The sequence below is a fragment of the Mobula hypostoma genome, chromosome 11 (genome assembly GCF_963921235.1).
Source record: "Mobula hypostoma chromosome 11, sMobHyp1.1, whole genome shotgun sequence".
Lineage (NCBI taxonomy): Eukaryota > Metazoa > Chordata > Chondrichthyes > Myliobatiformes > Myliobatidae > Mobula > Mobula hypostoma.
Window position 1 is genome coordinate 53,889,136 of NC_086107.1, and position 15,061 is coordinate 53,904,196.

A 15,061-nucleotide genomic window follows, 5' to 3' on the forward strand; every position below is an offset into this window, starting at 1 on the left:
GGTTCAAGGCCAATATATTTTCTGAGGGGAAGAGGAAAGGCCAATATCTCCAACGAGCCTGGATATCAAGTGACTGGAATATTAATTAGATTTGATTTGAAGTCTGGAAGTTGAAGCCCAATGGCCAAAGCCCGGAGACCAGGGACTGGAGGCCCAGAGGCCTGGGGTTGACGGACTGTCTGCGTGTCTGGGTGGTTGAGAGAGAGGGAGGAAAAGGTCTTGCTTTGCTGTTATTGTTTTTTTACTTGTTGTGTTCTGTGTTGTTCTGCGTAACATTGTGGGTATGCTCTGAATATGTGGTGACACTTGTGTGCTGTCCCTAGCAAACCCATGGGTGTGTTGGTTGCTAATGCAAATGAAACATTTCATTGTATATTTTGATGTATATTTGATAAAGCTGATTATGAATCTAAGAAAAAATAGGAATCTTCATACAGTATCTTAAAATAGTAATTAAAATGGTGAAGAGGAGCCACTAAATGGCATAAATTAAGGGAAAGTGAAAGGCATGTTATAAATATATTAGGGGTAAGTGGGTAAACAGGGAATGTGTACATCCCAAAGTTACAATCTGTGTGGGCAACCAAAAACTTGGGTGAGGTCTTAAATAAATACTTCTTTCTCATCTATATTTACTGTAGAGAGGGCATTGTGGTTGGAGAATTCAGTAAAAGTTGATTTCTGAAACAAATTGACATTGAAAATAAGGAAGCATTAACTGTTCAGCAGGTTTAAAGTTGGATAAATCTCCAGAACCTGATGAGAATTGTCCCAGGCTGCTTTGGGTGGCAATGAAGAAAATTGTTGGGGCTCTGACAGAAATTTCCAAATTTGCTCTATTCTAAGAAGAGATGCCAGATAATTGATAATATAACAGAAGATAGTGAATTTTATTCAAGCAGGGTTGCAAAGATAAGCCAGTTAATTAGGGACTGGTGAGTATAACAGCAGGTGGTGGGAAATTATTGGAAAAACTGAGAAACTGGATTAATCTGCACTCAGAGAGTCAGATATTAATTGAAGATAATCGGCAGGGGTCTATTAAAGGGAGATCTTGAAAGTACTGTCATTGATATAGTGTGAATTGACTCCAGTGAGGCCTTTGACAAGGACCCACGTGGTACTCCACTGTCATCTAAGACAATTTGGTAAATGGGATCCTAAACTTTGACAAGTTGCTGCAAATGAGGCTACTAAACAAACTTAGAGCCCACGTTAATACAGCAAAGATACCAGCATGCATAGAAGATTGGCTAACCGACAGGAGACGAAGAGTGGGAATTAGGACTACCTTTTCTGGTTGGCTGCCCGTGACTAAAGGTGTTCCATAGGGGTCGATGTTGGGACCGCTTCTTTTCATGTTATTTGTCAATGATATGGATGATGGAATTAATGGTATGGTATTTCCATACCAGGCTGTGATGCAGCTGGTCAATACATTCTTTATCACACATCTACAAAGTTTGTCAAAGTTTTAGGCTGTGAAAGATATGAAGATAAGTGGAGGGGCTGATATTGTTAAGGAAGCGGGAGTCTGCTGAAGGACTTGGACAGATCAGGAGAATGGGCAAAGAAGTGACAGTTGGAATACAGTGTAGGGAAGTGTATGGTCATGCCCTTTGGTAGAAGGAATAAAGCTGTACACCAAGGGTTCCCAACCCGGGGTCCACGGACTCCTTACTTAATGGTATTGGTCCATGGCTTAACAAAGTTTGGGAACCATTTGTTATAGACTATTGTTGTAGACTATTTTCTAAACGGGGAGAAAATTCAGAAATCAGAGGTGCAAAGGAACTTGGGAGCCCCCATGCAGGAGTCCCTAACGGTCAGCTTCCAGGCTGTGTCGGTGGTAAGGAAGGCAAGAACAATGTTAGCATTTCATTTTGAGAGGATTAGAATATAAAAGCAAGGATGTATTATGCTGAGACTATATAAGCATTGGTCAGACCACACTTGGAGTATTGTGAGCAGTTTTGGGCCTGCCATATAAGAAAAGATGCACTGGCACTGGAGATAGCCCAGAAGAGGTTCATGAGAAAGATTTCAGGAATGAAAGTGATAATGTATGATGGCTCTGGAGTTTAGAAGAATAATGGGGGATCTCATTGAAATCTATTGAGTATTGAAAGGCCTAGATTGAGTGGATGTGAGAGGATGTTTACTACAGTGCAGGAGTCTAGGACCAAAGGGCACCACCTCAGAATAAAGGGACGTCCGTTTTGAACAGAGGTAAGGAGGAATTTCTTTAGCCAGAGGGTGGTGAATCTGTGGAATTCATTGCCACAGATGGCTATGGAGAACTAGCCATTGGATATATTTAAAGTGGTGGTTGATAGGTTCTTGATTAGTAAGGGTGTCAAAGGCTATGGGGAGAAGACAAGAGAATGGGATTGAGAGGAATAATAAATCAGCCATGAATGGCGGAGCAGACTTGGTCTATCTCTGTTCCTATGACTTACGGTTTCAACTCGCTTGATGATAACAGATAGAGGGTGATGTTTAATCTGCTTTTGCAATTGGAAATCTGTGACCATTGGTCTACTGCAGGGAACAGTATTGGCACCTCACTCATTGTTACATACATAAATGATCTCAATGTGAATGGAGGAGTTATAACAAATTGGTGGTGCTGTGATTATGAGGAGTGCAGTCTTGGGCGTATGTGATATTGTCGATTTAATCTTGAAAAATGTGAGGTGATGTATTTTAGGAACACCGATGAGGTTATAATATACAATAAGACTTTAAAAAGTGTAGTTCCATCTTCTCAATGAAGAGATGAGCATAGCTTGGGCCTAAGTGAGTTGTCACAGCTGAATGTTTCATTTTGAAAAAATGGTGGGATTGAAGGAAAATTTGCTCCATACAAGTTCGGTCAGATCAAGAGGAGGATGGAAGGAGGCTGATTCATTCACAGTTCAAGGAAGAAATGAAAGAGCCTCAAACTATCCTGGCGTGGGATGGATATAAAGAAGGATATAATATTTTTGGTAAAGATGGGCTGGATAGGAAATCAAAACTGTCAATATGGTTGAGGGCATTAGAAGTATTACAAATGTAAATGTGAAGAAATAAGCTCTGAGGGGCAAGAGCAGGGTAAAACAATGTATCTATCCTTCTCATGGATCTTAGGAGAGGTAAAAGTGAATCGTGCAAAATTGATGGACAATAAGGCTACAGGCAGTGGAGGAAAAATCTCTTGATGAAATGAGAATAGTAACTGTTTGGGGGACAATGGCTTGAAGGCAATATTGAATTCATTACTCTTCGCAAGATTTGAGGAAGTATCTGAGAGCTGATATTTGGCTTCTGCAGGGATCAGATCTAATTATCAACTATGACTTCATCGCCCTTTTCAGCAGGCTTGATGATAATGTCACAGGATTAGTCTTTATTGAGAGGACAAGGGGAGATTTGTATGAGTAAGGAGAATGGAGAAATTAAGGAGGTCCGTCTTACATTGAGCGCTATCCAGAGAGCACAAGAGGCCAGAAGGAGGAGTATAATCGAACTGGGGTCTCAAGAATGGGGTCAACAATCTGGTGTGAAGACCCCATCCAAAGAAATGGATATTGTGGCAAAGGCAGCAAAGGACTGAAAAATATGGTGGTATAGCTGTTATTGCCGCAGGCCTACAGCTCCGGAGATCTGGGTTCAATCCTGAGTTTGAATGGGGTCTGAATATTGTGTATTCTTCCTGCGACTGCACGGATTCTCGCCTGATTACTCCACTTTCCTCCTGCATTCCAAAGATGTGATGGCAGTTTATTTGCGTGGTTAAGTAGCAAAAGAAAGTAAGGGGACATTGAGAAAGAATAATATGTAAGGGTACATGGTAATTACAAAAGGGGGATAGTATTACAGTGCTGACAGCTGCATGGTGGGCTGAAGAGCTATCTGTCCTGCCATAACAAATTAAGAGTTCATGTCAAGCTTGAAATTAGGATGGGGACAGTGGAGATGAAGAGGAAGTCTCTGCTGAGAAGTGATTACTTGAAATTACAGAGGAAGCTGAGCTGAGAGACTGAAAAATGCAGCAGAATGCAACTGGGGAGCAATGTGGGTTTCAGAAGGTGTGGGCTAGAAGAACCTGGAGGAATTTTTTCAGAATTCAAAAACTGTTGAGATTTCTGATTTGTGAAAGAAAAGAAAAATGTATTTTGTTGAAACAACAAATGCAGCAAAGGATAAAGTGCAACTGCAGACTAGGACAGCTTTGAGACAGAGTAAGTTGGTGCTATTGTAAAACCAGACAGCTGATCATTGACTACAGGAGGAGGAAATTAGAGGTCCATGAGCCAGACCTCATCAGGGGGATTCGAGGTGGAGAGGGTCAGTAACTTTAAATCCCTTGGTGTTTTATACTTCAGAGGATCATCCTGGATCCAGCATGTAATTCCCATTACAAAGAAGGCACAGCAGCACCTCCACTTTCTTAGAAGTTTGTGAAGATTTGGCATGTCATCTATACCTTTGACAAATATCTGTAGATGTATGGTGGAGAGTATATATAACTGGTTGCTTCACAGCCTGGTATGGAAACTCCATTTCCGTTGAATGCAAAAGCCTGAAAGTAGTCATGGATGTATCCCAGTCTATCACAGGTAAAGCCCTCCAAAACTATTGAGCAAATCTACAAGGAGCATTGTCGCAGGAAAGCAGCATCCACCATTATGGATCCCCACCATCCAGGCCATGTTCTCTTCTCACTGCTGTTATCAGGAAAGAAGTACCAGAGCCTTGGGTCCCATACCAGGAACAGTTATTACCCCTTGACCACCAGGCTCCTGAACCAGCGTGGGTAACTTCACTCAACCCAATACTGAACTGATTCCACAACCTATGGACTCACTTTCAAGCACTCCACAATTCTCGTTCTCAATATTAACTTATTTATATATTTATTATTATTTTGTTTTTCTTTTTGTATTTGCAAAATTTGTTTTTTTTATCCATTAGATGTCTATCTTTGTATGTAGATTTTCATTGATTCTATTGGGTTTCTGTGTATTTACTGTGAATGCCCACAAGAAAATAAATCTTAGGGATGTATATAGTGACATATACGAGGTATGTACTTTATTAATAAATATGCTTTTAACTTGAAATTATAGAGAAAGGTTAAGAGCATGACATTAATGAGAATGTGCAAAAAGAACAGAGATTAGTGAAACACTGGATAGTTTGAATGTACTTGTGATCTTGAGTGGATTCAAGCTGATAAGGTAGAATCTGTGTAGGAGCTGGAGAGTTTTTGTTAAGGAACAAGATGTGGCTGTGAAAGCAAGCCTTACTCAATCCAGTGTGACTCAACACAGCCTTACTCAATTCAGACTTATACAGTCCAGATCTACTCAATCCAGAACCGGGAATTGTTTCCAGGCATAATCCCTGCCAACTTCCAGACCTTTTCTTTTGCTCAACAGAGAGATACTGAAGCTGCATGAAGTGGGTTGTCTGAGACCGTTGGCAGTCAGCTACATTCTGATGCTGGATACCTCATACAGTTCAGTAAGAGGAGAGAGATGGATTGCTAATTTAAATTATTCTATGTGTTTTAAAATGATCAAAAGCATTTGGTAGAGTTGTTTTATAGAATGATTTAGTTCTATCTGTCTTGTAATTTTTAAGTTTATTTCATTCTTTTCTTTGGTGTTGGGATGGTTTGAATTATCCTGCAGGTCTCAGCTTTATTCACAGTGTTTTGTGATTAGAAATTTTCAGAATTCTCAGCCTGGCATAGTTGCTTCTTTCAAAGTGAAGGAGGCACTTGCTTGGGCCACTTCACATGACCTCATTAAGGCATGAAAAGCCTTATCACTGTACAGGGCTTCACCATAATATTTTCATCCCTTTTCTCCCTGTAATCCGAAGAAATTATTAGAAATCAGTAACAAAGCACTAACCACATAATCCAAATGAATGATATATCAACAATGTGGCTTAAACCTGCTTCCTAATTGTTTTTAATGCAACAGATTGGTGAAAAGAGTTTGATGAGAAAAGTCTATCAGCAGTTTTACAATATCTCTTCAGTGTGCTCTTCTGTTCCTTTCTTTTCCAGCTCTTCTCCAGTTCTGGACAACAGATTTGAGGAAACAAAATTAGCTGCAACATTAGAAGGAAAAGAATCATTACAAACATCCATACTGCTGCCATGTCAGATGGATGAGGTCTCCTAATCTAAAAAGAGAAACAGAAAATCCTTGTAAGGTAAAATCATAAAATCCTGAGTACTAATCCACAGTTAGCTGTAAATTTCATTAAAATATAAGTCAGAAAACTATAACTAACTTCGAACAGAAGTACTCCCAAGTCCTCCCTCCCCCACCTTGGCCAATCAGTTCAATCAGTCTTATAGCCAGTTTGATCTTCTCACCTCTTCTAATCTTGATCTGCTGAGCCCCTATACCCCTCCCTTTTCCTATCACTCCAATGTCATCATCCCCCTTTCACCCCAACCCCACTCCCCTTGCCTCCTCCCTCCCTCCCACCCTATCCCTTCTGTGAAGCAAGAAGAAGTTTGCTGACTATTTGGAATACAGAACATGAGGAAAGCTGTAGGCCCTGATGGTGTCTCACCTGCTCTAAGGCACTGTGTGGATCATCCAGCACCTGTCTTCACTGAGACATTTAACATCTCCCTGTAATTATGCAGAGTTCCTGACTGCTTTAAAGTTGCTACAATCATTCCAGGTCTCAAGAAAGACAAGACCACTGGACTTAATGATTATAGGCCAATCGCTCTGACTTCAGTGGTTATGAAAATCTTTGAGCATCTGATGTTGGGCAGTGGAAATGAGGATAGACTTCCACTGACAACCCCCTACCTCCAACTCCCTTGGAAATTAATGGTCAAGCCATGTCCATTCAAATTCCTAGGGACTACCATTACCAATACATTGAAGTGGGACAAGCACGTTACACTTATCACAGCAGAGATTGTTCTTCCTATGTCAGCTTAGGAAAAACTTGACATCTTTGGGTGTATCCTGGTGAACTTTTACTCAGCCATCATTGACGGTGTTGTGAGCACTTCTATCACCATTTTGTTTCTCACTGCCTCCTCCTTCTCTGGCTCCAGGTTGCAGCGAGTAGCCCACTCAGCGGGGAAGACCACTGGCCATCAGCTACCAACATTAAGGGTGGCACGGTAGTGTAGTGGTTAGCACAAAGCTTCACAGTACCAGCGACCTGGGTTCAACGCCCGCCGCTGCTTGTACGTTCTCCCCGTGACCACGTGGGTTTCCTCCGGGTGCTCCAGTTTCCTCCCACAGTCCAGAGACATAGCCGTTAGTACGTAAACTGGTCACTGTAAGTTGTCCCATGATTAGGCTAGGATTAATTCGAGGATTGCTGGATGGTGTGGCTCAAACGGCCGGAAGAACCTATTCCACACTGCATCTCAATAAATAAATAGTAAGTAATTGAATAAATTCAAAGATCTGTTCATTACCAGACTGAATAGATGAAAAAAATTACTGCTGACTCCACCCATCCTAGCAGTCACCTATTCACCAAACTGCCAGTAGGGAGATGCTACCAGTCCATCACCGAAGTTTCTTTTCTGTAGCTAACCAAATTCTCAACAAAACTCACTCAGGTGTAATACACCAACTGTCCCTGCACAACATCCATCAAATGGTCATTCCTCCTATCCTTGTTCTGTTGATAATTATTTAGTCTGTTTATATGTTTATATTTATTTTAGTTTGATTGTTGACATTGTCTTGTAAATTGTTGGTTACTATTGTGTTGTCTGTTATGATATTGTCCTGTGTTTTATTCTTGGCACCAAACCACAATCAGTTCTGATATGATTCACATACTGGCAATAAAGTGATTCTAATTCTGAAATCCAATGCAGATTGGTATCATGACTGACATGGATGAAGTGGGTTCAATGGACATCTTTCTGTGTTGTACGTTTCTGTAAATGATACCTGAACCATTTTTTTCATTAGCTTTCATTGATACTTGGAGTGGACTAAAACTCTGGAATGATTTAAGAGGGAGAGGCCATTCATTTCCATGAAGGAAAGCAATTAGCTCCACTGACCTGCACTTGAATGCTCGATCAATAGGGTTCACATTCTCGATTTGCAACAGTTTTAGTCCTTCCCCTCTCAAAGGTATAAGTCATATTCACGGCAAGCACCTTCTGGTACCTCAACCACTTCAACCAAGTGATGATTCTTCATTCACAAGTTGAAAAAATATATCACACTACCCAGGGTAATACAAACAATACTCTTAGAGTTTAAGGAATAAGTTGTGTGAAAACTTATTGACAAGTGAGGTTAGTATCACAGTACAAGTGATTCTAAATGCTTTAATCTTTAAGTATGGAGACTTGTATGAAAAAGCAAACACCTTAAAACTATACTAATTTGCATTTTTAGCATAAATCTTGCCTTAAAGTGGTTTCCCATATCTGAATCATTGCTAGTTGGGAAGTCAGTCCAGCACCTCCAGGCACAATTGCCGATAGCACAGCTGATACATTTCCCGGGTTAGCTATGCACCGCTCATCTGAATAGGAGACATTTTTACACAATAACAATTCTGGCAGGTACAACCTAACACTTTCGTTTATTGGGTAGAAAATGAATAAGAGAAAACCCAGCAGCAGTTTGGCAAACATCTCCAGAAACAACATTTATGTCAACTCACAGATTCTGCCAGACGTTTTTATTATTGCTCGTTACACTTGCAGAAGCATCCCTATGTGTTCCTTCAACAGGCATAGCATTTATGCTATGTACCCCAGTGCAAGAAACTGAAATATCTTCTGAATTGAGCAGTGTACACCACACAGTGAAATGGGGATACTTAAAGCATAAAACTTCATCATTCTGCATTGGACTGAGTTAGGGGATGGACACATATCAACACACACCAGAGAACTGCTGTTTTCCTCAAAATTGCCCTTGTGTTTCCCTTACTTCCACAACAGCCTTTTATAAAATTGGGCTATATATTTCAATTAATTGAGATAATAAGATACATTATTCTAAATGTTTTCTTGTGTCTTGCAAGTTTCAATGTTTAAGAAATTTTATTTTACATTTTAATGGTATAATTATTTTTAATTGTTCCTCATTATTTTTGAATATTCGTAAAGATCAGCAATATTGTCATAGTTTTGACAGCCAGTTCAGCCAGGTGACATAGTTTGGTTGGCTGTCAAAGCTTAAAAGAGTCTTACTGATTACAGGTCAGCTATGGGGACCTGACTGGCTTGCTGGAGTTGGTTATTGTAGTGAAAGTCACAATGATAATCATGCTGGAACCTCAGATGTCCAGGAGATGCTGTTGGTAGGTGTGGGCATAGGAGTGACAAACGTAGGTGGGCTAGGCAGAACCATGCAGTAGGTTGTAGCTTGTGCAATGCCAAACTGGACTCAATGGTGTTGAAGAGACAGCAACCTATGACCAAGTCATTATGGTACATGACTTTAAAGAGGAAGTAAATGCAGGCGTTCTCACTTGCCACTTTTGTCCTTTTATATGGTTGTAGGCTGGGAGGCATTGTTGGAAATGCTTTGGGAAGCTGCTGTTATATACACAGTCAACACCACATGCTGTAATCATGGAATGCTAGTGTTGGAGAGGGTGAATTAATTTCAGAATCAGGTTTAATATCATTGGCATATGTCATGAAATGTGTTGTTTTGCAGGAGCAGTATAATGCAATATAGAATAATAAAAATATAAATTACAATATGAAGTATATATTAAAAAAATTTAATTAGTATTCCAAAAAGAGAGCAAAACACACTGAGGTAGTGCTCATGGGTTCATTGTCCATTCAGCGTGTGCCTTTAGGTTCCTGTACCTCCTCTCTGCTGGTAGCAATGAGAAAAGGGCACATCCTGGGTGACGAGGGTCATTACTGATGAATGCTGCCTTTTTGAAGCATCGCTCAGTGCTGGAGAGGCTAGTGCCCATGATGGAGCTGGCAGGGTTTACAACTTTCTGCAGCTTTTTCCAATCCTCTGCAGTGGCCCCTCCACACCAGACAATGATGCAACCAGTTAGAGTGTTCCCCACGGTACATCTGTAGAAGTGAAGTGCCAAAAGGCTAAAGATGAAGATCTGGGAAGGGGAAATAAGCCAAATATCTAAAAGTCTTGACCGATATGAACATGATGGCAAATTGCTTCCTTATGTCCCTAGATTTCTGCAAGATTGCTGGACGTTACTGGAGCTGTACTTATCTAGACAATTGGAAAGTATTCCCATTATATTCATAGTGAGTTCTGCTTTGAGTCACTCAATAGATTCATAACCTCTAACTTGTTCTTGTAACCCCAGGATTATGTGGGAATTCAACTAAATTTCTGGGTAACTGTGATCTCCAAGATGTCGATGATAGAGTATTCAGTAAAAATAATGTAATGATCATCAAGTAAACATGGTTAGATTCTCTTTGTATAGGGATGATCATTGCCTGATACTTACAAATGTTAATTGCCACATGCCCGAATATTGTCCAGATCTTAAACACAAAAAAAAACCTGCTGATGCCGGAAATCTAGAGCAACACGCACAAAATGATGAAGGTACTCAGCAAGTCAGGCAGCACCTATGGAGGGAAATATACAGTGGACATTAGTGACCAAGACCCTTCATCAGGAGTTGGTAACATTTATTGTTTATTCCCCTCCATCAGTGCGGCCTGACGTGCAGAGTTCCTCCAGTGCTTTGTGACTGTCCGGATCTTGTTTCATGTAGGCACAGGGTCCTTCACTAGTTGAGGAGTTGTGAATGGATTTGCAAATTGACCACACATCTGTGTACATTCCAGTAACTGGCTCAATGGGGCTTGGGTGCATAGCTGAAGGAGGGGTAAGAGGCATGGAAAGATAACTGATAATGCAGCCATAAATAGTTGAAACTAGGGACACTTGCTAGATGAACCCGTGGTCAGGAATGATTGGCCTTGAACAAATACAGCTATTTTGCTTTGTGGTTAGATGAAGGGTCTACGACTTGAAACGTGAGTCTGTTTGTCTTCCCACAGATCTGGCTGGCCTGCTGAGTATTTCAATTATCTTCTGTTAATATTTATGCTAGCGATGTAACCTACTCTGAAGCAGGTCTTTGGCTTGAGAATCGGAACGTTGTCAGAAATCATTGCTTCTGCTGTATCCAGTTCTCTCAGCCATTTCTTGGCATCACGTGAAGTGAATCAAATTAGCATGTGTAAGGCAGTAAGAGAATGAGACAAACTGGATCCATCCACTGAACCGTGTGGTTGAAACTGTTTCAGCTTTTTCTCTTTTACTGATATACTGAGCTTCACCATTGTTAAGGATTCTTAAACTGCTACAAGGGTTGAACACAATCCCACCTTATGGCAGTTCCAGAATTTTGACCCAGTGAGAACACACCAGCAGTAATATTGTTCCAATTCAGGATATGGTGAGAGTGGAGAAAAATTTTGCAACTGGCCATCTTCCGAAGTACCCATTAACGCTGCCCATCAATACAATGGAAATTAATATTTGGGCAAAGCTTTGCTTAAATGGTCTAGTGAATCTTGTTAATGGTACACTCTGCAGCCATATGATGAATGTTTGGAATGGTAGATTAGTGTCAATCAGTCCAATCAAAGTTGTACTGTATGAACCTATTTTAGGATTATTGGAAAAGCAGTCATCCAAAAGATTTTAGGTGTTCTTCAATCTGAAAAGTTAGCTTTGTTTTACTTTCCATCGATACCTAACCTGGTGAGTTTTTCTAGCTTTTCTGTTGTTATTTCACTTTTCCACAGAAAATGTCAATTCCATAGAAATGCTTATTTCTACAGATGTAGCATGGAGAACATTCTGACTGGTTATATCACTGCCAGTGTGAAGGCACGGGATGAACAACGACTGCAGGGTGTTGGAGACTCCGCCTGCTCCATGGCGGGGCACAGGCCTCCCCACCAATGATGATATCTTCAAAAGGTAGTGCCTCAAGATGGTGGCATCATGCCATCTTCTCATTACTAACATTGGAAAGGAGGTCCAGGAGCTAGATGACACGCACACACGACATTTTAGGCACAGCTTCTTCTGCTCTGCCATCAGATACTTGGACACTACTTCATTATTCCATATTTGCACTATTTATTTTATTGTTTATTGTAATTTTTGGTAATTTCTTTTAGGTCTTGCACTGTACGACTGCCACAAAACAACAAATGTCACCATATATGTCCGTGATAATAAACCTGATTCTGACCCTAATAACAGGTGATTGAGCAATGGTAATTTCTTTAAATGTCAAGGGAAAGTCATTCTACTTTGTCTTATTGGACCAATTAGTAAATGGAGAAAATCTCACGCATCACATATCAGCCAAGTCTTGCTTTGCACAAGTATATACTTTGCAGAGTTCGGAATGAGACTAAACACTGTGCAATAGTTGTTTGCGTAACCATACGCGAAAGAACGGCTCCTTATGCAAAGTATTTGGGAGAACCTGGACTTCTTAAACACGAGGAAACGTTTTTGGAGAAAGGAAGAAGTTAGGAGCTGGAGAGAGTGCAGAGAAAAATAATATGGCCCCGTTTTAATACTGCTCCAGTCAGTCGGACGCTTAAAACAGCAAAAAAAAACATGTTTGTGATTCTGAAACACAGCAACTACGCCCCTCACCTCCGAAAAAACACCCCTCCTCTTCCTCAGTATAAATATTTGACAATTTAATAACTTTTAAGCGATTCTAAGAAATGATCCATTGCTCGGTTCATCGTGATTGTAGGCTGGCTCACTGAGGACCTCGCCTAATTCCTCTTCCTTTGAGAGTGTGACACTAGTGCCCTTACCTGCAGGGCTTTCCATGGCCGCCAGCCGCCAGCCGCCGGCCGCGCTCCGCTGTGCGCGTTCTGGTTGCCCGGACACCTGAGACCGGCGACCGGCCGCTGGCGGCCCTCCGGCCAGCAGGCGGCGCAGCGTCACGGATTGACTCTACCACTTGTGGTTGATGCAGCGTCTCGTTCCCAGAGACTAGGAGCCTCCTGCTGGAATTTTTGTGGGTTAACACGTTTGTTAAATTCAGTAAGCTGTGCGTAGCGATTGTAAATACATAGGACTAAAAGGGCAGGTTGTCTTCCATGTGGCTACATCCCTCATTTCATCAAGCAATAGAAAGTATGGATGATGCTTTTTGAATCCATGATGTATGTTTTTCACTTGATGATACTGCGAGTACAAATTGCTATGGGTCTAAAATGCCTTTCCAAATGTTCAAGATTTTTTAAGATTGCATTTCATTAGTTTTCACTATTAAAAAATATCACGATATCACATCCCTATTCAAAAGAAGAATCACATCCCTATCAAAAGAAGAATAGGGATGGCAAAAGACACCTTTACGAGAATGAAGAGTGTACTGACCAATACTAAACTAGGCATGACAACCCACCTCAGAGTACTGAAATGTTACGTTTATCCAGTTATGTTATATGGATCAGAATGTTGGACAATATCTAGTAACATGAGGAAATGAATTGAAGCAGCAGAGATGTGGTTTTTGAGGAGGATGCAAAGAATATCATGGACGAAACGAATATCTAACGAGCATGTCACGAACAGAGCAAACACAAAAAGAGAAATAATGTATGAGATCATGAAAAGGCAACGTAACTTCATTGGACATGTGATTAGGAAAGAGGAGTTAGAATGCACGGTAATTATGGGAAAGATTGAAGGGAAGAAAGCAAAAGGAAGGCAAAGACAAATGATGTTGGAGGCAGCAGCCAGAGAACTGGAAATGAATACCAGTAAATTGTTCCACTTGACTTGAAACAGGAGTGGGCCATGGCAGGCAAAGCTCAAACTGGGCACGGCACCTGATGATGATGATTCATCACAAAGAATTGCATTGAAGGAGAGCCTTGTATGTTGCAATTCGTTTGCCATTATCTTTAACAATGCCATTGCCTTTTAATGAGATAATTTTTCCCCTTAAAGTAATAACTGATTTCACTGAATATTATTTAAATCTCAGATTTTCTGGTCTATAAAATCTCACCTCCTGATGCATTCATTAATTGGGTCTAGCTGGATTGGCACCACAGTCAAAATGGACTTGTTGGCTCAAGGGGTCGGCATCTATGCTACTGAAACACCTTCAATAACTCCAAAAGACTGAAGTAGGGTAAATACTGAAAGGCTTTTATTCGCAGTAAGATACGACTTCCATGCTGAGTGTCTGCCCCCAGACTGAGGGGGAGGGGCAAGGCAAAATCACCTTTACTCTGGGGTCTGTGGGAGGAGCCACAGGGGCAGTCAGCAGAGGGGCGTGTCCAGACAGTTAACCCAGTTACAACATATACATGGTTTACCACAGCTACATTGTTCTATAACTCTGTGGCTCCTTAAAGTCCCCAAACCTACTTCATAATTATCTAGCTTCATGATTTGTTCACTTACAAAGGATGACACTCATCTCACCTCACAGTAACAACTTTCTCCATTTGAGATACTGTAGTGTTCTGAAAATGATTTTGCTCTTCAAGATTGCTTTCCGGGATATAACCTAAATGGATTTAATCTTTATTTCTTTAACAATATAAAGGTGGAATTGCCAACTCTTGAACTTTACAAGCTCTCTCATTAGGCAATATATATTTTGTCTATTCCAGTTCCTAATAAATAATTATTTTGATATTTTGTAAGAAATCTCATCTGCATATCCCTGCTCTTACCTTTAATGGGTCCATTTTAGGTCCTTCTTTAGATTTGTCTTCATCTTACAATCAGAAATACAGTTTCTGTGTTTCTTCAATATCTATTCCAAAGTTATCTTCAGTGTTGTTATTCCTTGAAACATCCCCAAGCTGGCAGTATATTATTTAAATGTATACTTTAATTTTATTAAAATGAGCATGTTTGTGCTATTTCCTACCTAATTAATTTGTAGACTTTCCCAATAGGAATTCCTTATCTCCTATTGCTCTTTTAAGTAACACAAGCACTGTGATTATATGTCACTGAGTGTTGTAAATCCAAGTTTAGTTTCATGTGCTACAAATTCAACTTCATGACAACTGCTTTGAAAGTAC